The sequence below is a fragment of the Balaenoptera musculus genome, chromosome 4, assembly GCF_009873245.2.
Source record: "Balaenoptera musculus isolate JJ_BM4_2016_0621 chromosome 4, mBalMus1.pri.v3, whole genome shotgun sequence".
Lineage (NCBI taxonomy): Eukaryota > Metazoa > Chordata > Mammalia > Artiodactyla > Balaenopteridae > Balaenoptera > Balaenoptera musculus.
The window spans coordinates 6,121,661-6,148,889 of NC_045788.1; positions in this window are offsets into that span (position 1 = coordinate 6,121,661).

A 27,229-nucleotide genomic window follows, 5' to 3' on the forward strand; every position below is an offset into this window, starting at 1 on the left:
ATATTATCAACTGTTTGGAGATGTTTATTTTGCCGAATTATGGATTATCTTGCAAAGACCTCCTTGTTCTTATCTTCTGTTTCTTCTCCTGGCCTACAATCTAGATCATGGCCAAAAGAGAGTAAAAATAAAAACCAACTAACCAAACAAAAAAATATGAGGAAAGGAAGATTAAGCCAGTTGGTTAAGTTCAATCTTAATTTTTCTAGTATTTTTTTAAAAGTATAAAGCACCTCCTAATTCATTTTATAAGGCTAACATTACTCTAACACTAAAAACAGACCAATATATCACAAAGAAAAATAACCACACACCCAAATCCTTCAAAGACAATAACATGTAAAAATCCTTAAAAAATTAGCAAATTAAATATTACTATATATAAAAAGCATAATACATCATGACCAAGTGGGAGTCAACATTGAAAAAGTAGTCAGCATAATCCACCCTATCAATGTAATATTTTTAAAAAATTTTGATCATCTCAATAAATACAGAAAAATAATCATTCAACAAAATTCAACAACTATTCATGATGAAAACTCTCAGTAAAGCAGGATCAGAAAAGAACTTATTCAACCTGATAAAAGGCCTTACTTAAAATCTACAACCAACTTCATACTTAATGTGAAAGGCTGAATTATTTCCCTAATAAGATCAGGAATAAGTCAAAGATGTCTAATCTCACTTCTAGTTAATCTCACGCTGAGGTCTTCTTCAGGACAATAAGGCATGAAAAAGACACAAAATCATTTAGATGGAAAGGAAGAATTAAAACTATCTATTTGCAGACAACATGATTGTTTAGGTAGAAAATCTCAAAGAATCTACAAGAAAGCTATTAGAACTAACAAGTAAGTTTAGTAGGTTACAAGTTTGATACAAATACAATACAATGCAAACAAAAAGGTTTAATGTATGGCTATATACTATCAATGAACAACCTGAAATTAAAACTTAAAAACTGGAACCATTTATCATACCATCAAAAAAGAAGTGTTTAAGGATAAATCAAACTAATATGTGCAAACTTTATATACTGGAAATTATAAAATATTTCTGAGGGAAATCAAAGAAATCCTAAATAAATGGAGTGATATACTGGTTACAAATCTGAGCAGCTAATGCTGTTAAGCTATCAGGACCCTAATTGACCTATAGATTCAATGCAATCCCAATATATGGTGCATACTCAAATTAAGACCTTCTGTTCTAAGATACTGTTAAGGAAAAGAAAAAACAGTCTAGGGCTTCCCTGGTGGCACAGTGGTTAAGAATCCACCTGCCAATGCAGGGGACATGGGTTCAAGCCCTGGTCCAGGAAGATCCCACATGCCACGGAACAACTAAGCCTGTGTGCCACAACTACTGAGCCTGCACTCTAGAGCCCACGAGCCACAACTACTGAAGCCCGCGTGCCTAGAGCCTGTGCTCTGCAACAAGAAAAGTCACAGCAATGAGAAGCCCGCGCACCACAACAAAGAATAGCCCCCACTCGCCACAACTAGAGAAAGCCCGCATGCAGCAACGAAGACCCAGTGCAGCCAAATATAAATAAATAAATTTATTTAAAAAAAAAGAAAAAGAAAAAACAGTCCATAAACTGGGAAAAAAATATTTTCAACAAATATATCTGATAAAGAACTTGTATCCAGAATATGTAAAGAACTCTCACAACTCAAAAATAATGAATAAATAAAATAAATAACATATATTATTTTAAGATTTGACAAACTTTTTACCAAAGAAGAAAAAACTACATGAAAAGATGTTCCACATTATAACAGGATTGCAAATTGAAACCACAATGAAACCTCTACAGACCTAGGAAAATGGCTAAAAATCAAAACAAAACAAAAACCTGACACAAGTACTGATGAGAAAGTGGGATTTTCATTCATTGCTTGTGGGAAAGCAAAAAGGTACCATCACTTTAGAAAATTGACTTTTTTTATAGAGTTTAACCCACTCTGTAATAAACTGATAATCCAGCTGGGCATTCAACTAATAAATGGATAAACAGTTTCACAGCTATACAATGGAATAAAACTGCAATAAAGAAAGAACTACTGATATAGGTAACGATTTAACCAAATCACAAAAGGATTTTGCTAAATGAAAGAATTCAGACACAAAGACAACATAATGTATAATTCCATTTACATAAGATTTTACAAAAGACCAAATTCTAGAGACAGAAATCAGATCAGTAGTTTCCAGGGGCTGGGATGGGAGATGGGGGCTGACTGTAACAAGGTAAAGAAAACTTTAAGGGCAAATGGGAATATTTGAAACCTTGATTGTGGTGAGTGCTACACAACTGTGTAACCTGTGCATGTTTGTTAAAACTCATCTGATCTACACATGAAAAGATATGAATTTTACTCTTTGTTAATGTGCATCATTAAACCTGATGTAAGAAGGCAGTAATTGTGAGTGGATAGTGGAAAGTCTTCCTGTCTTTTCTCCTGTTGTCCTTTAAGAAGGTAGAGCTGGAGAGACTGTAGGCTGGAAGGCAGTGAGCTCATTGGAAACTCAGCTCCTTTCAGATCTTAGGACCTGGAGTCTGATCCAACTCACTTTAATGGGATATGGATGGTACACAGTAGGAGGTGTGTATGGTACAGCTTTCCCCCTTTGCTGTAACACAAACTAAAGGGATGTGATTCCTCCTATAAAATCCTGAAACTCAGTTTGGTGTCTTGGTTTAGGCTGCCACACTTTTTTGGAAAGTGTTGAGATTTGGGCTGGTTTTCCATATTTCAAATTATAAGAATTATGAGGTGGGGGGGGGGCGGAGTACAACAGAGGCTAATTGAAGGATTTGACCAAAATAAGGGTTGGAGATTGGGGCAAAATATAGTCACTCACTTTAACGAGATAATTTACTATCTGAGTGAACTTTTATTTCCTTAACATTGCTTTTCTGAAACTCGGTTTCCTTTGGCAAAACTGTAAAGAAAATATTATATAAGCACATCTAGTCAGTGGTTGCTGTGAGGAATCAAATAACAAAATACAAGAAATGTACTTGGTTTAGTATCTAGCATCTGGTGAGTATTCAACATATTTTAGCCTGAAGGAAAAAGGAGGAACCACTTCTATAAAAATGTGAGTGGAAGCTATTGCCAATCATCTTCAATTGACATGCAGGCTTGGGACAAAAATCTAAAAAGTTGATATCCCAGCTCGGCCTGCAAAAAGTTAGTTATCAGGTGCTGTTTACAAATTTAAACTCTAGCCATCATGTAATGTAAATGAAAGACAAATGAAGATTTTTCATTAATTGGTAATTTGAAAATGCTGGATTTGAGGACTGTTCAAAATTCATGACATGCATTTAAAAAAAAAAAGTAAATAAAAACCTAACAACCTTGCAAACAGGCACAGTGTAAGCTTCAAATACTCAGAGTTCCCAACTAGAGAAAATTAATGTTTCTTAGCACGACGAAGGGTTTGGATTTAATTCCTTAGTGCTCTTCCTATAATCCCCTTATTCTACTTCTTCATGAAAGAGCTAATCAGAGAAAATTCTCCAAAGTAATTGGTGAATATACAATTCTGAACAAGATTTTTTTAAGGCTGCATCACTCAGAAACAAGTTTCCATGACTGCAACCAAAATCCATTATAACAGAATTCAGGCTCCAGAATTTTTTCTTCAATTTGGAAGAAATTTGGAAGAGATTAGTTAAGTGTAGAAGCAGGGAGGAAAGGGAAGGAATTTACAGTTTTGAGAGTCCAATCTGTAAGCCCCTGCAGGATAGTCTCATATGCCTTATGTCCTTTTAATTCTCAGAACAATCATTGAGGTAATTCCTATTTTCTTCATTTTGCAGATGTGGAAAATAAGGAGAGGTTTAATTTGATCTATAGGCAACTAAAAAAATTAACTTTAGGGGTTTAAAGTAAGGTTAAAATATATGCCTTCAAGCTGAGAACAGTCCTCAAAGAAAGAAGGCTTCCCTTGAGTCTGGTTTCTTAGTCCATTTTACTGGTAAAATGCCATACCAACTGATGGCAACAAAACTCACATCTTTAGACTGTCTTACTGTTCACAAAAATTTCAGAAATTCTCTTCAAAAAGATTTTCACATAATCTTATTTATCCTCAAGCCACCTATTAGATCCAAGTGAGTCCCATTTCACAGATGCAGAAACTGAGAGTCAAGGAGATTAAGTAACTTATTCTGTGTCTCAAAAGAAGAAGCCAGCAGAGCCAGGGCTCAGACTTTTATTTTCAAATTCCCACTCTCACATTCTTTCTCCCAGAGCTTCACATACCATTTCCACCGAGGGACCCTACAACACAGAAGAGTCTGTCCATTGGTCAAAACCATCTATTTTATTTCCTTGGAGTTTCAACATTATTTTTCAAGTTTCCATTCATTTTACATGCTCTTCCAAATGAAGTCTACTGGTTTCCAACATGAAAATATTTTAAATTTCTTCTAAATTGTTTTTAAACTTTCTAAGTACAAGTTAGAGTAAAATTGGTACTCTCAGAAAATTCCTACTATCTGACCTGAAGCTTCATTTGCCTCTGGCATCATTGTGTACTTTCTGTTTGTCCCATATTCCAATTTGAGAATCATAGATCTATACCCCATAGTCTAAAATAATATGGTCACTGGGGCAGAATTAAATTTACTGAGGCCCCAGCAATCACTATGTAGCCATTTATATTTGTTATATCATTAATATTTACAGTAGCACTATTAGTGGGCATTTTATTGCCACTAAATGGAAGGTTACAGAAAACCAGAGAAGGCAGGTTACTTATTCAGGTTTACACAAGACTGAACCAGGACTTCAGCCGATCCTGAATCTTGGGTTTGTCTCAGAAGTTCCCGTCTGTCTCATGATGCTCCAAGGTAAGTTTTATTTTTGCACCAGATGCCTTTGATTTTATGGCTATAAAGAAAATAAACTGTACTATACTTAGAGGAGAAAATAGATTATGAACAGAAGCAAGGGACATTTTTTCTTCTTTCATTATTACTTTCAAGTTTAGTATAACTAGAATACCCCACAATCCCCCATTCAGAGTTTGGTGATGGATGATGTTCAGGACCAACTTTCCTACAATGGCCCAAGGGCATCATTTGCTTCTAACACTTTCATTTTTCACTGGCTTAAAACATGCATACAAATGCTTTTCCACTTTTGGTCCTGGATGCTAAATTTTTAGAAGTGGTTGTAAGGAAAAGTTGGTTCAACGATATGGCAGAAATATTTCTGAACACTGAGAAACATGAAAGATGTTGTAAAACTAAGTTAAATTCTTGGGTATTTAAGAGCATGAAATGTATCTAAAACATTATATTTTTCAAAATTGAGGGTTAAATTAGAAGTCTATGATGTCAAAATGATACGGTTTTTTAAACTTCATTCTTCTTCCCCCTTATTCAATATATATTCTTACAAGCCCAGCTAAAGTCCTTGAATGACACTAAGCATGTTTTCAAAATTTTAAAATCTTTTCTCTATCTCTGCTTTCTGAGAAAAACACCTCCCATGGTGTTTGGTGAGGTTGATATTTTCCTACATTTTAATTGTAAATTTTTGATAGCCTGTAGGTGTGAGGTGTTAAATGAAACGACATTCACCAACATTTAGTATCTCATGTGTGCTAGTTCCTGATCATACATTTTCTTATTTTATCCTCATAATAATCACGAGATAAGCATTAATAGCCATGTCTTATGGGTGTGCAAACTGAAGTTCAGAGAGGTCAAGTGTTGCTTCCCAGGTCACAGAGCTGGTATGTCTGACTCTAAAGGACCTTCTTTTTCCAATTTACCAAGGATCTGCCAATTCTGGTCCACTTCCTGTTTTTGTAAATAAAGTTTTATTGGAAAACCGTCAATCTCATTTATTTACATGTTGTCAAGGGCAGAACTGAGAAGATACAAAAGGTCCAGAGAGTAACTATTTTTGTCTTTGCAAGCCATATGGTCTCTGTGGCAACTCAACTCTACTACTGTAATATGAAAGAGCCATAAATAATTCCTAAATGAAAAAGTGTGACTGTGCTCCAATAAAACTTTATTCATAAAATAAGATGGTGGGCAGGCCAGTTTTGGTTTGTAGGCTGTAGTTTGTCAGCCCCACTCTGGTATAGCAGTGTGTCCCCTAAAGCAGATTTTTGATAAGTTCATTAAAACTATAGAAAGTCTGAGACCTGCCTTTTTAATTATTTTTTTTAAATCAGTGGTTGAAAAGTTCATGTGTTTAAAGTTCACTTTGCTTATAATTATTTGAGCATAAAGCTTATTGTTGCTTTTTTTTTTTTTATTGCCTTCTATTAGAAGATGGCTAGAAAAACAAGCATTCAGTATTTGAATGACCTTAATCTACAAGGAGTTCTCTCAAAATAGGTACGGTATAGAATTTATATCTGTATTGATCATTTTGATGCCCTCTCTATGACAGGTCTGGCTGAATATAAAGATAAGGCTTTGGCCTTCAGAAAGGTCATAATCTGAAAGGCAAAGAAAGAAAAACTCCCTGCAACAGATCACATAGGCATAGCATGGAGCAGAGGAAAGCCTGAGATCTTTCTGCTAAATCTCTTAGCCCAGGTATAATCCCAAAGCTCTGTGAATTGGCTTCTAAAATGTGTTCTCTACCCGCTTATCTCATCCAGCAGTACAGTCTTGATTGACAACACATCTCCCAAACCCAGGTGCCCAGCCAAAGGAAAGAAGTACATCTGGCAGCAGAACACGTGTTAGATGTCAGTCATTGGAGCAAGAATTCCAGCCACAGGGGGAGGCTGGCGTTTTGCAGGAGAGGCATGATCCTAGGTTCACAATGGTCTACAAAAGCTGTCAGTGCTTGAGGACCAAAAAAATAGTTACTATTGTTGCCCTGTGACATTATAAGAATGAGGGTGCACAAAAGTGGCTTTCATCAGATTTGAGCTATAGTAGAATGATAGAGAGATGCTTTGTTCCCAAAGCACTTACATTTCTTACCTAAAACTAAAAGAACTATTTAGCAAGAACCTCGGCAATCTTACTCGAGTCAGACATAAAAATAAAACATAATCTTTTGACGTAACAAATCATATGTAGCACTTAGCATGTTCCAGGCACTGTTCTAAATGTTCACAAACATTAACTTGCTTAACTTCTTAAAAATCTTATGAGGTAGGTCCAATTACTCTCCTTATTTTTTCAAAAGTGGAAATGGAGGCAGAGAGAGGCCCTTAACTTTTCCCCTCACGCAGTTGTAGGGCTCAGTGTGTGCTCTTAACCACTGATGAGACTCCGTCACGCCTTTACATGGAGCAAACTGGGGCATGGTAGTTTATTTCTCTGAACTTCTGTTTTCTCATAAACAGAGGGGGGGATAAAGATCCTTACCTACCCAAATGGTATGGAGATTAACGGAGATAAAATGTAAAGTATCCAACTGGGTGTTTAACAGATAATAAGGACAAGATTTCACATCTTATGAGCTCTTGCCTCATATGACAAGTATTGTGATAAAAAGTTTGCACACTCAGCTATAAAAAAGAATGAAATAATGCCATTTGCAGCAACATGAATGGACCTAGAGATTATCATACTGAGTGAAGTAAGACAGAGACAGACAAATATCATATGATATCACTTATATGTGGAATCTAAAAAATGATACAAATGTACTTACATACAAAACAGAAACAGACTCACAGACATAAGAAAGAAACTTATGGTTACCAACGGGGAAACGTGGGAGGAGGGATAAATTAGGAGTTTGGGATTAACAGACACATGCTACTATATATAAAATAGATAAGCAACAAGGACCTACTGTATAGCACAGGGAACTATACTCAATATTTTGTAATAACATATAAGGGAAAAGAATCTGAAAAAGAATATATATATGCATAACTGAATCCCTTTGCTGTACATCTGAAACTATATATTGTAAATCAACTGCACTTCAATAAAAAAAAAGTTTGCACACGTTATCTCATTAATCCCTGAAAACCTCATGACATAGGTGCTAATATTATCCATATTTAACACATGAAGAAATTAAAGATAGGGATGCTTAAATGCTGTGCTTAAAATCATCCTCTAGGAAGGAGCAAAGACAGGCCTCTGATTCCAGGGGCTAGGATGTGCTCATTAAAATTTTATTCCCTTCCTCTTATAAGATAAAACCTTGCTGGCAAAGGACCAGGAAGGATTTAGATATTTGAAATGGATGGGGGATCTTTCTGGCTCTCAAGCAAAGCCCTTGATCCTGGGACTGGAGTGTAACCATCTCTTCTTAATCCTAGAACTTACCTTTAGAAATCTCTGCTGAAGTGCTATTGCGAGTACAATAGAGAGTTACCCCATAGACCCACATTTAGAGTAATTATATGATAAAACAATTCAAGGGCACCTGGACTCTCACAGGTATCCTTTCTAGGAAAGTTGTACCACCATCAGATATTCAGAGCTGGTAATACAGATGTGAAAAGTCTTAATGAATTGTCAAGTCAAAGCTAAATACAAAGGAAAAAAGTAACTGAAAGCTTTAGACCTTATCTTAAGGGAGGAGGAATTTCAATGCCAGAATATTAGAACATCTCCCTCAAATTACATTTGACCTAAGATTACAACAGATACTGTCCTAGGCCACCAACAAGGTGGCAAATTAAAGTCATACTAATGGGTGGGTCAAAAAGGGCCTTCGGTTTTTTAAGTAAAAATAAAAGACACATTTTTCATTTTCACCAAGAACTTTATTAAACAACATATTCACCCTTTTGTTCCACTACCTTCTGACATTTTTTCAGGCAACTTCATAATTCCATCTTCCCAAAACGTTTCATCTTTTTGAGCAAATAACTGTTCCAGGTGCCTTTTACAGTCTTCCAGGGAATTGGAATTTTTCCCATTAAACGAATTTTGTAAAGACCAAAATAAATGGAAATCCGAAGGTGCAATGTCTGGTGAACACAGTGGATGAATTAGGACTTCCCAGCCAAGCTGTAACAGTTTTTGCCTGGTCATCAAAGAAACATGCGGTCTTGTGTTATCCTGATGGAAGATTATGAATTTTCTGTTGACTAAATCTGGATGCTTTTTGTTGAGTGCTGCTTTCAGTCTAATTGGGAGCAGTCCTTGTTGGAATTAATCGTTTGGTTTTCCGGAAGGAGCTCATCATAGAGGACTCCCTTCCAATCCCACCATATACACAACATCACCTTCTTTGGATGAAGACCAGCCTTTGGTGTGGTTGGTGGTGGCTCATTTTGCTTACCCCACCATCTCTTCCGTTCCACATTATTGTACAGTATCCACTTTTCATCCGCCATCACAATTTGTTTTAAAAATGGAACATTTTCATAACAATTCAGTAGAGAATAGCATTTGGAAATATAGTCAAGAAGATTTTTTTCACCTAACTTATGTGGAACCCAAACATCAAAGCGATTCACATAACCAAGCTGGTGCAAATGATTTTCAATGCTTGATTTGGATATTTTGGGTATGTCGGCTGTCTCCCGCGTGGTAAAACGTTGATTGTTCTCAATTACAGTTTCGATTTGATCACTATCAACTTCAACTGGTCTACCCGATCGTGAAGCATTGTCCAGCGAGAAGTCTCCAGCAGGAAACTTTGCAAACCACTTTTGACACATTCGATCAGTCACAGCACTTTCTCCATATACTGCACAAATATTTTTGTGTGTTTCAGTTGCGTTTTTACCTTTCTTGAAATAATAAAGCATAATATGCTGAAAATGTTGCTTTTTTTCTTCCATCTTCAATAGTAAAATGGCTACACAAATATTCACCAATTTTGATGTCTTTTTTTAAATGCACACTGAAATGACAGCTGTCACATACAATCTAACAAAATTGTTTCAAATGAAGCTAAAGACAGCTAAGTGCTACTAGAGCCATCTTACAGAAAAAAAGAATGAACATTTTGGCCCACCCACTAGTTATTTCCAGCTCTACCCCTTGAATTCTTTGCTTTGGTTAAAAAACATGAAAGAGAATCCCCCATGGTCTGTCACAATTTTTCCCTTTGTTCGGGATTCGCAAAATTTCATATGATTCCCAGATGACCCATTGGCCTCGTATCTCAAAGGCTCGGTCCACTGCATCAGACACACTGTTTCACTGTGTCCAGGGCTGTGTTTACCCATATGCACACCTCTTCTCCTAGGTGGGAGATAAGCCTCAGCAGAATGCCGGGGCTTTTGCCTCTCACCTCGCCCTCCTCCTGGTTTAATCCCTGCTCTACCACGTGCTTTCAATATGGCGTCCTATCACCTGAGTTGGACTCTTGATTTTCTCATCGTTGCTTTCCTCCTACAGTAGCTGAGATGCCACTCTTTTCTCATGAGTAATTACAGCAACTCTGGCTCAGACCCAAACTTATAAATCAGTCCCTTCTGTGTTTCTAGAACACAATGTCCAACAGAAATAAAATGCAAGTCATATATGTAATTTTAAATTTTCTAGTTTTGCACTAAAAAAGAAAGAGGTAAAATGAATAATATATTTTGCTTAAACGAATATATCCACAATACAAATTCAATCTATCATAAGAGTTTTTGAAAAAGTATCATTAATAAGATATTTTACATTCTCTCTTTTTCTACTAAGTCTTTAAAATCTGGCATGTGTTTTACTCTTAAATCACATCCTAATTTGGATGCTAAATATTTATCAGAATTAGTTGATCCATACGTACAGTTCATAAATTTGAAAAAAAATAGACTGACACACTCAAGTTGCTCCAAACATATGTAAGTTTTCCAGTAGCTGAATTAAGTATCAGTTTTTAAAGTTAAATTTAAATTAATTAAAATAAAATAAAATTTTAAATTTACTTTCTCAGTCACACATCATTTTTTTGTGAATTATTATGTTATGATGTATCTATTTATTTTAATTGCAGTATAGTTGATTTACAATGTTGTGTTAGTTTCAGGTGCACAGCAAAGTGATTCAGTTATACATGTAGATACATTTTTTTTCAGATAATTTTCCGTAATAGGTTATTATAAGATATTAAGTATAGTTCCCTGTGCTATAGAGTAGGTGCTTGTTGGTTATCTATTTTATATAGAGTAGCATGTATCTGTTAATACCAAACTAATAATTTATCCCTCTCCCCCTACATTAGTCATATTTTAATTGCTCAACTACCACGTGGGGCTTGTGGCTACCATATTGGATAGTGAAGTTTTCAGAGCATGTACAGTAGGACTTCATCAGCTGCTCAGCTTTGAGCTGACTCATAGGGTGTCTCCCATTTCTGTTTCTGTTACTACTTCTCTCTGTACTACATCAAAAAATTAAATCAAAATTAGTTTGTTTTTTTAACATCTTTATTGGAGTACAATTGCTTTACAGTGGTGTACTAGTTTCTGCTTTATAATAAAGTGAATCAGCTATACATATAACTATATCCCCCTAACTCCTCCCTCTCCTTCCCACCCTCCCTATCCCACCCCTCTAGGTGGTCACAAAGCACCGAGCTGATCTCCCTGTGCTATGCGGCTGCTTCCCACTAGCTATCTATTTTACGTTTGGTAGTGTATACAGGTCCCTGCCACTCCCTCACTTTGTCCCAGCTTAAACTTCCCCCTCCCCATATCCTCAAGTCCATTTTCTAGTAGGTCTCTGTCTTTATTCCCATCTTGCCCCTAGGTTCTTCATGCCCTTTTTTTTTTTTTTTTTTTAGATTCCATATACATGTGTTAGCATATGGTATTTGTTTTTTTCTTTCTGACTTACTTTACTCTGTATGACAGACTTTAGGTCCATCCACCTCACTACAAATAACTCAATTTCGTTTCTTTTTATGACTGAGTAATATTCCTTTGTATATATGTGCCACATATTCTTTATCCATTCATCTGTCAGTGGACACTTAGGTTGCTTCCATGTCCTGGCTACTGTAAACAGAGCTTCAATGAACATCGTGGTACATGACTCTTTTTGAATTATGGTTTTCTCAGGGTGTATGCCCAGCAGTGGGATTGCTGGGTCGTATGGTAGTTCTATTTTTAGTTTTTTAAGGAACATCCATACTGTTCTCCATAGTGGCTGTATCAATTTACATTCCCACCAACAGTGCAAGAGTGTTCCCTTTTCTCCACACCCTCTCCAGCATTTGTCGTTTGTAGAATTTTTGATGATGGCCATTCTGACTGGTGTGAGGTGATACCACATTGTAATTATGATTTGCATTTCTCTAATGGTTAGTGATGTTGAGCATCCTTTCATGTGTCTGTTGGCAATCTGAATATCTTCTTTGGAGAAATGTCTATTTAGGTCTTCTGCCCATTTTTGGATTGGGAGGTTTGTTTTATTTGATATTGAGCTGCATGAGCTGCTTGCATATTTTGGAGATTAATCCTTTGTCAGCTGCTTCATTTGCAAATATTTCTCCCATTCTGAGGGTTGTCTTTTCGTCTTGTTTGTGGTTTCTTTTGCTGTATAAAATCTTTAAAGTTTCATTAGGTCCCATTTGTTTATTTTTGTTTTTATTTCTATTTCTTTAGGAGGTGGGTCAAAAAGTATCTTGCTGTGATTTATGTCATAGAGTGTTCTGCCTAAGTTTTCCTCTAAGAGTTTTATAGTGTCTGGCATTACCTTTAGATCTTTAATCCATTTTGAGTTTATTTTTGTGTATGGTGTTATGGAGTGTTCTAATGTCATTCTTTTCCATGTAGCTGTCCAGTTTCCCCAGCACCACTTATTGAAGAGGATGTCTTTTTCCATTTTATATTCTTGCCTGCTTTATCAAAGATAAGGTGACCATATGTGCGTGGGTTTATCTCTGCGCTTTCTATCCTGTTCCATTGATCTATATTTCTGTTTTGTGCCAGTACCATACTGTCTTCATTACTGTAGCTTTACAGATTATACTGTAGTATAATCTGAATTCAGGGAGCCTAATACCTCCAGCTTCGTTTTTCTTTCTCAAGATTGTTTTGGCTCTTTGGGGTCTTTTGTGTTTCCATACAAATTGTGATATTTTTTGTTCTAGTTCTATGAAAAATGCCAGTGGTAGTTTGATAGGGTTTGCACTGAATCTGTAGATTGCTTTGAGTAGTATAGTCATTTTCACAATGTTGATTCTTCCAATGCAAGAACATTTTATATCTCTTCATCTGTTTGTATCATCTTAATTTTTTCATCAGTGTCTTATAGTTTTCTGCATACAGGTCTTTGTCTCCTTCGGTAGCTTTATTCCTAGAAATTTTATTCTTTTTGTTGAAATGGTAAATGGGAGTGTTTCCTTAATTTTTCTTTCAGATTTTTCATCATTAGTGTATAGGAATGCAAGAGATTTCTGTGCATTAATTTTGTATCCTGCTACTTTAGAAAATTCATTGATTAGCTCTAGTAGTTTTCTGGTAACATCTTTAGGATTCTGTATGTACAGTATCATGTCATCTGCAAACAGTGACTGCTTTACTTCTTCTTTTGTGATTTGGATTCCTTTTATTTCTTTTTATTCTCTGATTTCTGTGGCTAAAACTTCAAAACTATGTTGAATAATAGCATGAGAGTGGACAACTTTGTCTTGTTCCTGATCTTAGATGAAATGCTTTCAGCTTTTCACCATTGAGAACAATGTTGACAGTGGGCTTGTCATATATTGCCTTTATTATGTTGATATAAGTTCCCTCTGTGCCTACTTTCTGGAAGGTTTTTATCCTAAATGGGTGTTAAATTTCGTTGAAAGCTTTTTGTGCATCTATTGTGGTTATCATATGGTTTTATCCTTCAGTTTGTTAATATGGTGTATCACATTGATTAATTTGCATATATTGAAGGATCCTTGCATTACTGGGATAAACCCCACTTGATCATGGTGTATGATCCTTTTAAGGTGCTGTTGGATTCTGTTTGCTAGTATTTTGTTGAGGATTTTTGCATCTATGTTCATCAGTGATATTGGCCTGTAGTTTTCTTTCTTTGTTACATTTTGTCTGGTTTTGGTATCAGGGTGATGGTGGCCTCATAGAATGAGTTTGAGAGTGTTCCTCCCTCTACTATATTTTGGAAGAGTTTGAGAAGGATGGGTGTTAGCTCTTCTCTAAATGTTTGTGAGAATTCGCCTGTGAAGCCATCTGGTCCTGGGCTTTTGTTCGTCAGAAGATATTTAATCACTGTTTCAATATCAGTGTTTGTGATTGGTCTGTTCATATTTTCTATTTCTTCCTGATTCAGTCTCAGAAGGTTGTGCTTTTCTAAGAATTTTTCCATTTCTTCCAGGTTGTCCATGCTTTTGGCATATATTGGCTTGTAGTAATCTCTCGTGATCCTTTGTATTTCTGCAGTATCAGTCGTTATTTCTCCATTTCATTTCTAATTCTACTGATTTGAGTCTTCTCCCTTTTTTCTTGATGAGTCTGGCTAATGGTTTATCTATTTTGTTTATCTTTTCAAAGAACTAGCTTTTAGTTTTATTGATCTCTGCTATCATTTCCTTCATTTCTTTTTCATTTACTTCTTATCTGATCTTTATGATTTCTTTCCTTCTGCTAACTTTTGGGGGTCTTTTGTTCTTCTTTCTCTAATTGCTTTACGTGTAATGTTAAGTTGTTTATTTGAGAATTTTCTTGTTTCTTAAGGTAGGATTGTGTTGCTATAAACTTCCCTCTTAAAACTGCATTTGCTGCATCCCATTGGTTTTGGGTCATCGTGTTTTCATTGTCATTTGTTTCTAGGTATTTTTTGATTTCCCCTTTCATTTCTTCAGTGACCTCTTGGTTATTTAGTAGAGTATTGTTTAGCCTCCAAATGTTTGTATTTTTTACAGATTTTTTTCCTGTAATTGATATCTAGTCTCATAACGTTGTGGTCAGAAAGGATATTTGATACGAGTCCAATTTTCTTAAATTTACCAAAGCTTGATTTGTGACCCAAGATATAATCTATCCTGGAAAATGTTCCATGAGCACTTGAGAAGAAAGTGTATTCTGTTGTTTTTGGATGGAATGTCCTCTAAATATCAATGAAGTCCATCTTGTTTAATGTATAATTTCAAGCTTGTATTTTCTTATTTATTTTCATTCAGGGTGATCTGTTCTTTGGTGGAAGTGGGGTGTTAAAGTCCTTTACTATAATTGTGTTACTGTCGATTTCCCCTTTTATGGCTGTTAGAATTTGCCTTATGTATTGTGGTTCTCCTATGTTGGGTGCATAAATATTTACAATTGTTATATCTTCTTCTTAGATTGATCCCTTGATCATTATGTAGTGTCCTTCTTTGTCTCTTGTAATAGTCTTTATTTTAAAGTCTATTTTGTCTGATATGAGAATTGCTACTCCAGCTGTCTTTTGATTACCATTTGCATGGAATATCTTTTTCCATCCCCTCACTTTCAATCTGTATGTGTCCCTAGGTCTGAAGTGGGTCTCTTGTAGACAGCATATATACAGGTCTTTTTTTTTTTTGTATCCATTCAACCAGTCTATGTCTTTTGTTTGGAGCATTTAATCCATTTAAATTTAAGGTAGTTATTGATATGTATGTTCCTATTCCCATTTTCTAAATTGTTTTGGGTTTGTTTTTGTAGGTCTTTTCCTTCTCTTGTGTTTCCTGCCTAGAGAAGTTCCTTTAGCATTTGTTGTTAAGCTGGTTTGGTGGTGCTGAATTCTCTTAGCTTTTGCTTGTCTTTAAAGGTTTTGATTTCTCCATCAAATCTGAATGAGATCCTTGCTGGATAGAGTAATCTTGGTTGTAGGTGTTGTCCTTTCATCACTTTAAATATGTCATGCCACTCCCTTTTGCCTTGTAGAGTTTCTGATGAAAGATCAGCTATTAAACTTATGGAGATTCCTTTTTCTGTTATTTGTTGGTTTTCCCTTGTTGCTTTTAATTTTTTTTCTTTGTATTTAATTTTTGATAGTTTGATCAATATGTGTCTCAGCATGTTTCTCCTTGGATTTATCCTGTATGGGACTCTGTGATCCTGGAATTGATTGACTATTTCCTTTCCCATATTAGGGAACTTTTTCAACTATAATCTCCTCAAATATTTTTCTCAGTCCCCCTTTTTTCTCTTCTTCTTCTGGGACCTCTATAATTCGAATGTTGGTGCATTTAATGTTTGTCCCATAGGTCTCAGAGACTGTCTTCAATTCTTTTCATCTTTTTTCTTTATTTCTGCTCTGTGGTAGTCTCTTCCACTATTTTATCTTCCAGGTCACTTATCCATTCTTCTGCTTAAGTTTTTCTGCTACTGATTCCTTCTAGAGAATTTTAGTTTCATTTATTGTATTCTTCATCATGGTTTGTTTGCTCTTTAGTTCTTCTAGGTCCTTGTTAAACGTTTCTTGTATTTTGTTCATTCTGTTTCCAAGATTTTGGATCATCTTTACTGTCATTACTATGAATTCTTTTTCAGGTAGACTGCCTATTTCCTCTTATTTGTTTGGTCTGGTGGGTTTTTACCTTGCTCCTCATCTGCTGTGTGTTCTCTATCTTCTCATTTTGCTTAGCCTACTGTGTTTGGGGTCTCCTTTTTACAGGCTGCAGATTCATATTTCCTATTGTTTTTGGTGTTTGCCCCCATTCTCTAAGGTTTGTTCAGTGCGTTGTTGTAGGCTTCCTGTGGAGTGGTCTGGTGCCTGTGTTCTGGTGGATGAGGCTGAATCTTGTCTTTCTGGTCGGCATGACTGCGTCTTGTGGTATGTTTTGGGGTGTCTGTGGCCTTTATTATGATTTTAGGCAGCTTCTCTGCTAATGGGTGGGGTTATGTTCCTGTCTTCCTAGCTGTTTGGTGCAGGGTGTCCAGCACTGTAGCTTGGCTGGTTGTGAGTGGAGCTGGGCCTTAGCATTGAGATGGAGATCTCTGGGAGAGCTTTTGCCATTTGATGTTACATGGATCCGGGAGGTCTCTGGCAGACCAGTGTCCTGAACTCAGCTCTCCCACCTCAGAAGCACAGGCCTGACACCCGGCCGGAGCACCAGGACCCTGTCAGCCACACAGCTCAGAATAAAAGGGAGAATAAAAGAAAGAAAGAAAGAAAAATAATAAAGTTATTAAAATAAAAAATAAAAAAATTATTAAAAATTGAAAAAAATTGAAAAGTAATAAAAAAAGAAGAAAGAAAGAAAGAAGAGGGCAACCAAACCAAAAATCAAATTCATCAATGATAAGAAGTGTTAAAAACTGTACTGAAAAAAGAAATAAAATAAAATAAAAAACGGACAGACATAACCCTCGGACAAATGGTAAAAGCAAAGCTATACAGAAATAATCCCACAAAGCCCATTGCCTCCATTTTGGGATGATTCGTTTGTCTATTCAGGTAATCCAGAGATACAGGGTACATCAAGTTGATGTGGAGATTTAATCCGCTGCTCCTGAGGCTGTTGGGAGAAATTTCCCTTTCTCTTCTTTGTTCGCATAGCTCCTGGGGTTCAGCTTTGGATATGGTCCCACCTCTGCATGTAGGTCACCTGAGGGCGTCTGTTCTTGACTCAGACAGGACGGGGTTAAAGGAGAAGCTTTTTAGGGGGTTTCTGGCTCACTCAGGCCAGGGGAGGGAGGGTATGGAATGCAGGGTGAGCCTGCGGTGGTAGCAGAGGTCAGCATGACATTGCAACAGCCTGAGGCGTGCCATGTGTTCTCCTGGGGCAGTTTGTCCCTGGATCACGGGACCCTGGCAGTGGTAGGCTGCACAGGTTTCTGGGAAGGGTGGTGTGGATAATGACCTGTGCTTGCACACAGGCTTCTTGGTGGCTGCAGAAGCAACCTTAGCGTTTCATGCCCATCTCTGGTGTCCCCGCTGATAGCCGTGGCTCACGCCCATCTCTGGAGCTTTTTTAGGCGGTGTTCTGAATCCCCTCACCTCGCACATCCTGAAACAATGGTCTGTTGCCTCTTCGGCAGGTCCAGGCTTTTTCCTGGACTCCCTCACGGCTAGCTGTGATGCACTAGCCCCCTTCAGGCCATGTTCACACAACCCACCCCGGTCCTCTCCCTGGGATCTGACCTCCTAACCCCAAGCCTCAGCTCTCAGCCCCTACCTGCCCCAGCAGGTGAGCAGAGAAGCCTCTCAAGCTGGTGAGTACTGGTTGGCACTGCACTTCTGTGCGGGAATCTCTCCACTTTGCCTTCTGCACTCTTATTGCTGCACTCTCCTCCATTGCTCCAAATCTTTTCCCCTGCCAACCCCATCTCAGCCAGTGAAGGAGCTTCCTAGTGTGTGGAAACTTTTCCTCCTTCACAGCTCCCTCCCAGAGGGGCAGCTCCGTCCATATTCTTTGTCTCTTTTTTCTTTTGCCCTACCCGGGTAGGTGGGGAGTTTCTTGCCTTTTGGGAAGTCTGAGGTCTTCTGCCACTGTTCAGTAGGTGTTCTGTAGGAGTTGTTCCACAGGTAGATGTATTTCTGATGTATTTGTGGGAGGAAGGTGATTCTCCACGTCTTACTCTTCCTCCATCTTGAAGGTCTCTCCTCAAAATCAGGTTTTGCTAGGATTCATTTGAGTGATAACCAGATCAATGGGCTTAAAAAGGATAAATCCAATGGTGAGGAAAGAGAAGAGAAATCTTCTCTCAGAAGTGTGGTTAAGAGACAAAAGAAATGAGAGTGGAGAGGAAGGGCATCGAGGTTAATTGAAGGACATTGGGTATTGTGCTTTTTCAAGGATGAGAAACCAATCGAGAAGAAATTCCAGCCTTGAAAAAAAGACATTAAGTTATGAGAAAAAATTGAGATCTTAGGGAGAGCCATATGTGAAGGTGATGAGAAAGGATAGATGAACAGAATAAAACAGATTGCTATTAGTGATTAAGAGTGAGACTTTGAATTAGCTTCAGTTGTACCGCAAAGTGAATCAGTTATACATGTACTTATATCCATTCTTTTTTAGATTATTTTCCCATAAAAGTCATTAGAGAGTATTGAGTAGAGCTCCATGTGCTATACAGTAGGTCCTTATTAGTTATCTATTTATATATATTAGTGTGTATATATCATGAACTATACTCCAATAAAAATATTTTAAAAAGTAGTGAGACTTTGAAAAGTCTAAGGACCCATATATTCCTAAATCCTGTCCTAAAGCTAAAGTATACCTTCTGAAGAAGTCTGTTCCCAAAGGAATTATGGACAGGATAGCAGAATGAGAACCAGAATACAGCTTGGGTAAAGACTGCACAACAGACTCAATCTATGCAGAACTCTGATAAAACGCTGACCTGGAGACACGTGAGAAGCCACCTCTTCCTCATCTTTCTTCATATCCTAACAGTGAGTTTTGGAACCAGTACACAAAGACATACCTACAAGAAACCTGAGTAAGAATGGTAACTGGGACTTCAATTGGACTTCACTTAATTTCCCAGCCCAGATCTTGAAAGATAAAATTGATGTTGCTACCTAAATTTCTTCTATTTTTTAAAATAATACTTCAAAATTGCATTTAAATCCCAAGTAGCTCTCTAAATCATGTTCTGTGCTACCCCCAATTAACAGATTTATTTTTTTCAAATGAGGGTATTCCTAAAATTTCTAGGGTATTGTTAAAAGTACATTTTGAAAACAAAAATTGTGGACTATATTTTGGGAAACTTTCCTGAGCACTCAAAATTAACTGAAGTATAACCCAAAGTTCTGGAACCAAACCCTCACACCAAAAGATGATGTTACAAGTTTGATATTTTGTCCTGGTTTCACAGAAACTTTGCTCCTGCCTTTTAGGGGATCACATTTGTTTCTGAATTTCTGAACTTCCAATTGACCCCGAGCAAATATTTGTCAACTCTATCAAGGCACCTTTGGTCAAGGGAGGGTCTGTGAAAATATTCAGAGGTAATCTCCATCCATTCAGAGACAACACATGCATATCACCTTCAACACCCAATTCCAGAAACAAACCAAATAATAATAGTCATAATAATAACCACCACAAGAATTCTCCATGTATGCAGCCTCCTGCTTGGGATAAATCTCTCAAAATAGCCACATTCTTTTCTAGTGGACACAGGGCCAGAGGAAATATAACAGCTTCTCCAGGTAAACTCTGAAATGATGGGGAAAAGTGTGACCCACCATCATCTACTCTGCTTCCCTTTATGGGCCAAACATTTGAAATAAGAATGGCTTTATGATCCAAATTGGCTGCAGAGATGAAACTCTGCCATTAAAACAAATTTGGAAGCTTATCAAGTATGGCATGTTTTAAAGCTGCAGCTGGATAACGGGTAGATTCATGGATTTATTTTACATTTCTATTTATAATTTTATGAATGGGGCCAACATAAAAAGAAGGTTTTAAAAACCCAAATCCTCTAAAACATTGTTAAATCCAAATAGTGTTAAATATGTTTATAAAATACATACACACACCTATATTTTCAGAAACACATATATGTTACATTTAGAATAGAGATTACATGGTTAGAAATTCAGTTTAGAAAAGGATCATACTGCAAATTCACTGGAAAATTTCCCACACACTTAGAGATTAATTCCAGAAAAATCAGACTTGAGACAAAAACACAAACAAAAAATCCCCCCCAAAACCCTGGAAATTATAAATATATAATAAGTATAATAAAAGTTCAAGTTTTATAGCTATATCACTTGGATGCCCTGATACAGACTTTACATTTACTGTTTTTAAATAATTATTCAAAAAATAGTGATAAAGGGTCTTGTATGTGCCAAGTTCAGTGTCATTCACTCTTTCCCTACTTTGAGGAGTGGTGTCAGAAATTCACCTTCATCTTCAGAGGAGGGCATTTATGGATTTGGTCCTCTCCCCAAAGGTGAAATCATGCAGAGCCACTTGAAGACAAACGAGGAGCTAGCACCTGGAAGCATGAATGAATAAATAGCACTACTGTCTCAGAAGTATATTACACATACTTTTGTTTCTGGAATGAAAAGACAAAATGGAGGAAAAGGAAACCACAGATCTGTACTTGGAGGAGCTGGCATCCTGGGGAATGATGCTTGAGAACTACAGGGAGCTGAGTGTTAAGAACTGTCTTCTTTTGAATATAAACCAGCATCCCTCAGAGCCTAAGTCAGCAACCAAGAGAATGGGATGATGCTCTCAAAAATAAATTATGGACTGGATGGTCCTCCCTTGGGGATTCTAGACAGCAGAGGACAAGCAGATCCTGTTGACCATATCACATTCTACTGTCCAAATAGGCTGTACCTGGCAGTGAGAAGGCAAGGGCAAGTTAGTTAGGCTGTTTGAAATTAGAGGATCTCTCTAGTCTGCTCGGGTGTGTGAGTAGGCAGTACTCCGTTTCTGTCATACTGCATATGCTCTGGGATTCTTAGGTATGTCAAGAGGGAAAAGGAAGTCCTAAGAGGGACTCTCTAGACTTCTGCTAACCTGGTAATTGAGTACTAGAGCTAGTTTTCCTCTGAATGACATTATTTGCGACCTGCATTTGTGGAACAGGTCAATCTTAGACCGTCACACGTTCCTGTGTTAACCTACCTCTCAAGTCATCTTAGACTTTATGAAGCGGCCTGTAATAACAAATGAACACTTGACTGGGAATCAGAAAGCTTGTGTAATAATAACAGCTCAGCTCTTCAGTAGCTGTGTGAACCTGAGGAAGCTTCAACTTAAATTCTTTAGTTGTGCATCGGTATTTGGACCAGATATTCCATGGATACGTCTCACTCTATAATCTTATGAACTCAATTTTAAAATACTTAAAAATAAAATACTCTAAAAAAATCCTTTTGGAATAATGAGTCCATTAATCTGGCTGAAGTATACCATCTTCAGTTCAACACAGTGTGGGTTTTCTCCTGAACACAACTCTTTGTAATGAGTTAGCGTGGGTTAGAGAAACATCAATAGCAAAGTTGTGCAGGCTAGAGACATAATAATAATTATTACAAGTATAATTAAATATTAGGTGCTTGCACTGTTCCAGGCACTGTTTTATTTAATCAACCTTTTAAAATGAGTATTGTTTTACAGATGAGGAAAACCTGAGGCCTCAAAGGGTTAAATAAGTTCATTTGTAACAAACTTACAGTTGCCAAAGGGAAAGTGGGGAAGGGATAAATTGCAAGAATGGGATTGACACAAACACACTACTATATATAAAATAGATAATAAGGATCTACTGTATAGCACAGGGAACTCTACTCAATACTCTGTAAATGGGAATAGAATCTAAAAAATTGTGGAGATATATATATATATATATATATATATATATATATATATTTATATATAACTGATTCACTTTGCTGTACACATGAAACTAACACAGCTTTGTAAATCAACTATACTCCAATAAAAATTATTTTTAAAAAGGGTTAAATAACTTGCCCAAGATCATGCAGCTAATGTGTAGAAAACACAGGTTTCTAACACAGTTCTTCCTGATGTTGAACCTGAAGCACTTAAGCACTGCCTTTCAGGGAATAAACTGGATGTGTTCAAGTCACATCATCTTTCCTTTTCAGTCTCTACCAATACATTCAAAAATCAATTTTGATAATTTCACATTAATAAAAAGTAAGAACTCCAAGGTTAAGGAAAAATGCAGAAATCCACCATAGATTTTAGCCACATAGAACATACTTTTGGTATATCTACCACAAGAAAGTTGAAGGTTGTTACTTACTAGATTCTGCATAGGTCCTATTATTATTAATAACATATTTCAGAATGTTATTAACAAATAAAAGTAGTTGAGGAAAAGCAGAGTTACTTCAAGTCTTGAGGTAATTTAGAGATCAGTTGTAGTTTTCAAATTCTGCCAAGCTCCCTTTCTATTCATGTTGTTTCCATCAAACAATGAAACCATTCTATCCAAATAAATTATGTTTTACTTCCTGATACAGACAAGAAGAACCAGAGCTTCAAAAGCATGAATCAAAATAGCAGCAAGATTGTGTCACTTGTTCAAGACACACAGAAACTTGCTGTTTTGAAAAATGCAAATGTTTGGCTAATTGAGTTTTAAGACACTTTCCAGTTGCATGAAAGTCAAGGCTTCTTTTTTTCCTCTAACCTGAACCACATGATTATGTGTTCTGATAATAGACTGATTGCTCTCTTTTCCTTTACATTTTATCAAAGAGAGTGTTAAAATTACTTTTTACAGTAATAATCCTCCTAGCCTAAGGAACTCATAACATGCTAAAGAAAATATTCAGAGATGATATATTATGCAGGAGAAGATATCTTCCCTTCTGAATTCAGCAATTCTCATAAAAATATATTATGCAAATAAATCTTGCAAGTGTAAATTATCTTTTAGAAAATGGTATTCTTCAATTTCATTTCCAAATTATCCAAAATGAATTAAGATTTCATATTTAGCTGTCAACACAAAATTCTACCTCCCAAATATAGATTGAATTTTGAGAAGAAAAACAATACAAAGTGGTAAAAGTCCAGTTTCTTTTATACTCCTCCAGTTTAATATAGCATTCTGGAGTCACATATACTCACTAGATTGTGCAAAACTGATTGATTCTTAGAGAATCCCTTAAGTAAAGTTGTTTTATTTTACTGTGACATTTTGTGGATAATTTAAAGGAACTAAGATTCTCTTTTAAAAAAGAAAGAGAGCGAGAGAGAGAGAGAGATCAATAGCTCTAATAAAATGTACTAAATAGACCCAGATATTTTTATTCATTCCATACAGTTGTGCAAGGTCATCGTTCTTTGAACAGCAAGATAGGTTATGATTCAGTGTTACCAATAATATTCAACTGATTAAAATAAAATTATTGGATTTAAGCATGGGATGTATCACTATGACATTACTCACTAATCTTTTTTTAGCTTTGAGATTAAACTATGAAGGAGTCTTCTGATCCAAGATAACCAGGTTGACACCCCATTTACCATGAAGACAAACATATTGCTATCATCAATGCAACATGAACAGCAATGCCAATCAGGAAGGATTTCTATTTTTTGATGCTGTTCATGTGAGCAGAAAGGTAAAAGAAAATTGAATTAAAGAACCAATTTTTCTTCACTAAATACCCTTATTCACAAAAAAAGTAATGAAAAGTTACATGGGAGTGAGCACCTCACCTTATCAACATAGAGTAATTCTCTGCTCTGCCCCAGACTATATCCAACTGCATACTTTTCATGTCTTACAGGCTTGTCAAAATTAATACATCTAAAACTCAAGTTTTAATTATTCTTTTTAAGTGCGTTTCTTCCCCCGGGCTACTTGTGTCAATAAATGACACATGACCCATCCTATTGCTCAAGTCAAAAACCCAGGTGCCATCTTTGATTTTTTCATGTTTCCTCTACACTACTTCAAATCTATCATGTCCTATTGGTTTTACTTACAAAATATTCCTTGAATATTTTAATTTTTTTTCCTATTCTATTATCATCATCTTTGTCCATGATTATCTCTCACCTGGACAACCAAAATAGTTTAACAGGTCTTCGAACATAATTTCTGATCCTTTCTCATCCACTTCCATGGAGCAGCCAGAGCAATATTATTTATTCACAAAACTGTGAGCTATAGAATTGCTTTAAAACCTTAGATGGCTTCCCATTGCTCTTGAAATGACTGTTTCCACTACAGCCCCCACCTCCAGACAATCAGTAATCTATAATCAATTTTCTTTTCCTGATAGTAAAAAGAAACTAAGGACTCAGAGTCCTGGCTAAAAGATTCAAAGGTTGAGAAAATTAAATAGTCCACTAAAGATACACCAATGTTCTCTGTTGAATTCCAGATCCTCAGAAAGCTGAGAAAGGAAGTATGGATGATTTCCTGATGGAGAAACTCACCTACAGAAAGAAGGTCTTTCAACAAGCTGAGGTATATATAGAAATAAGAGAGAGAAAACTTCCAGAAAGCTTCAGCATGGAATATTTGTGGGTCCATTCCCAGATTCAAATTTTGATCTGTACACTTTCTTCTACTCTTATCCATTTGCACTAGTCCGACCTATATAATATGTAGAAGGTTATTAATAGGCAACCATTTGATTTCTGAGGGGAAAAGGAAAAGATTCTAGAAACAAAAACACAAATGACTTCTCTTCATTCAAACTTGGGCCAGAGCCACAGGCATAAGCTGGTGACATGACAATCTCTTTTTAGGGCAAGATATGTAGAGATGGGACCAGAGCTAACAAATCAAGATATCCATATCCAAATATTCCCATACACAGCCCCACTGGCTATTTCATTCAAAATATCCCCTAATAAATATTTCATAAAAGCCTTTGAACACAAATGCTCCTTCTAGAGAGGCTACATAAACAAATGCAAAATGAATGGTTTTGCAGTTACTTCCTTTGGCCATTTTGGCCTTCCTGATATCAAAAAATTTTTTTCTTCTTTGTAGAAGTTGGGGGAGAGGGAAGGCTTTTCAATAACAACTCGAATGTCAGAGCTACAGAGGCCTCAAATATATCACTGGGTGGGCCTATTTCCCATGTCAAACAATGAATTTATCATCTGTGACAAGGAGAATTTAAGTCTCTGGGCACTCAAACTGCTTTCCCCTACTGAAGTCATGATAACTGCTAAATCAATTTAGTTTAACTTTTTTCTCTCATGAATATTTTATAGTTCCTTCTTCAGGACATCTAGATTTTCAAGTACATTGTCTTATTAAGCTTACATGTTTTAATTAAAAAAAAATTTGAGATCAAATGTATATGCCATTTAAATGTCTTCCCTGTCATCCTCTCATCTGCAGCACAAATACTAGTGGTCATGGTTTAATGTCATCTGTCATGTTAGTGAACTCTACATAAGGAGGATTTCCTTTTCGCAATGTAAAAAACTTAGGTCTCTATATTGTGATTACCAAAGTACAGATTCCTTTAAAGAATATGTCTGACTTCAATGGATAGAACTTATCTGATTAGAAAAATTTGATTAGTTATTTTAAAACTCAATTCTATTGTGCTTTCAAAGCACAGTGTGCATAATTTCACAAACTGTCTTGAATTATGAAATAATTTAAAAGTCTCGTTCATTATTTTTGAACCAAATACTCTCAAACATACCACATATTTTTACATTATTGAAGTTGTACTAAACAAATACAAGTCTTCTGAGATGAGGAGGAAAATATAGAACATAAAGTTAGACCAGTGTTTTTCAGCTGGTGGCAATTTTGCCCTCCATCCTCCCTGGGGACATTTGCCAATGTCTGGAGACTTTTTTGATCATCATAACTGTGATGGGGGAGAGGTAGGTTGTTTCTGATAACCAATGGGTAGAGGCTGAGGATACTGATAAACACCCTAAAATGCGTAGGACAACTCCTCACAACTCAGAATTACCTGGTCCAAAATTTCATTAGTGCCAGGGCTGAGAAACCCTGAGTTACACAAATCAAGAGAACTGAACTAAGAAAGAGAGGAATGAGATGTTTTTCTCATCAATAGACAGCTCTTAGAGGAGTACCATGTATGGCTGTGGATACACAAACCCAGAACATGATTTCAAATTCACGAATTCAGGAATAAGATATCAAGGATGAAGTAATACAATGAAAATTGTGAGGAAAAGTAAAAATTGCTTGACAATCACACTCATAAACTGTTCAACTTCACTACAAACCTGAAACGTAAAAAAGCATCCTCCTCATCATCACCATAATCACCATATTTCCCATGTAATGGTTGAGGAAACTAAGCTGATAGAAGCCAACAGCCTCGCCCAGATCGCTCAGAAGAGTCACAGTGACAATGTACATCTAAATTTTCTGACTCTTAATCTAGTGCTTTTCTCACTATATCATGTATATTTCTATCATGTCCCTTGCAAAAGAAAACCTAGAACGTATGCGGCACTTCAAATCTGTTGTTATAAGAAACACTGGCAGTGAAATAAGGCGTTTCAGAAATGGTAATGGCACGGTGTTTACACTTGCCTCTTCCAGGTTCTGCAATAAGACCCAAGAATTTCTACAGCCCCTTAAAATTCTACTGCAAATGAGTGTGTGGGTTGTCTCTGATAGCAGATGCTCTAGAAGGTAAACGAGTCTCATCACCGGACACAGAACATCACCAGAATGACATCACAATGCCTATTCACCATCAAGATATTAAAATCATCACTGACTCTGGCTGAAGAAATATTTTATGGATCCATATTCATAGACACCACCTTAAGCCCATTGAAGGGAGGTTGTTGGATAAATAGAGCAAAGAATAGATTTGGCATCTATTGGCTTTAGGAAATCACTGTAAGGCGACTAGAGGAAGAAGCTCTTTCTAGACCTGGCTTTTTCCCTAACTTACTGTGTAGCTTTA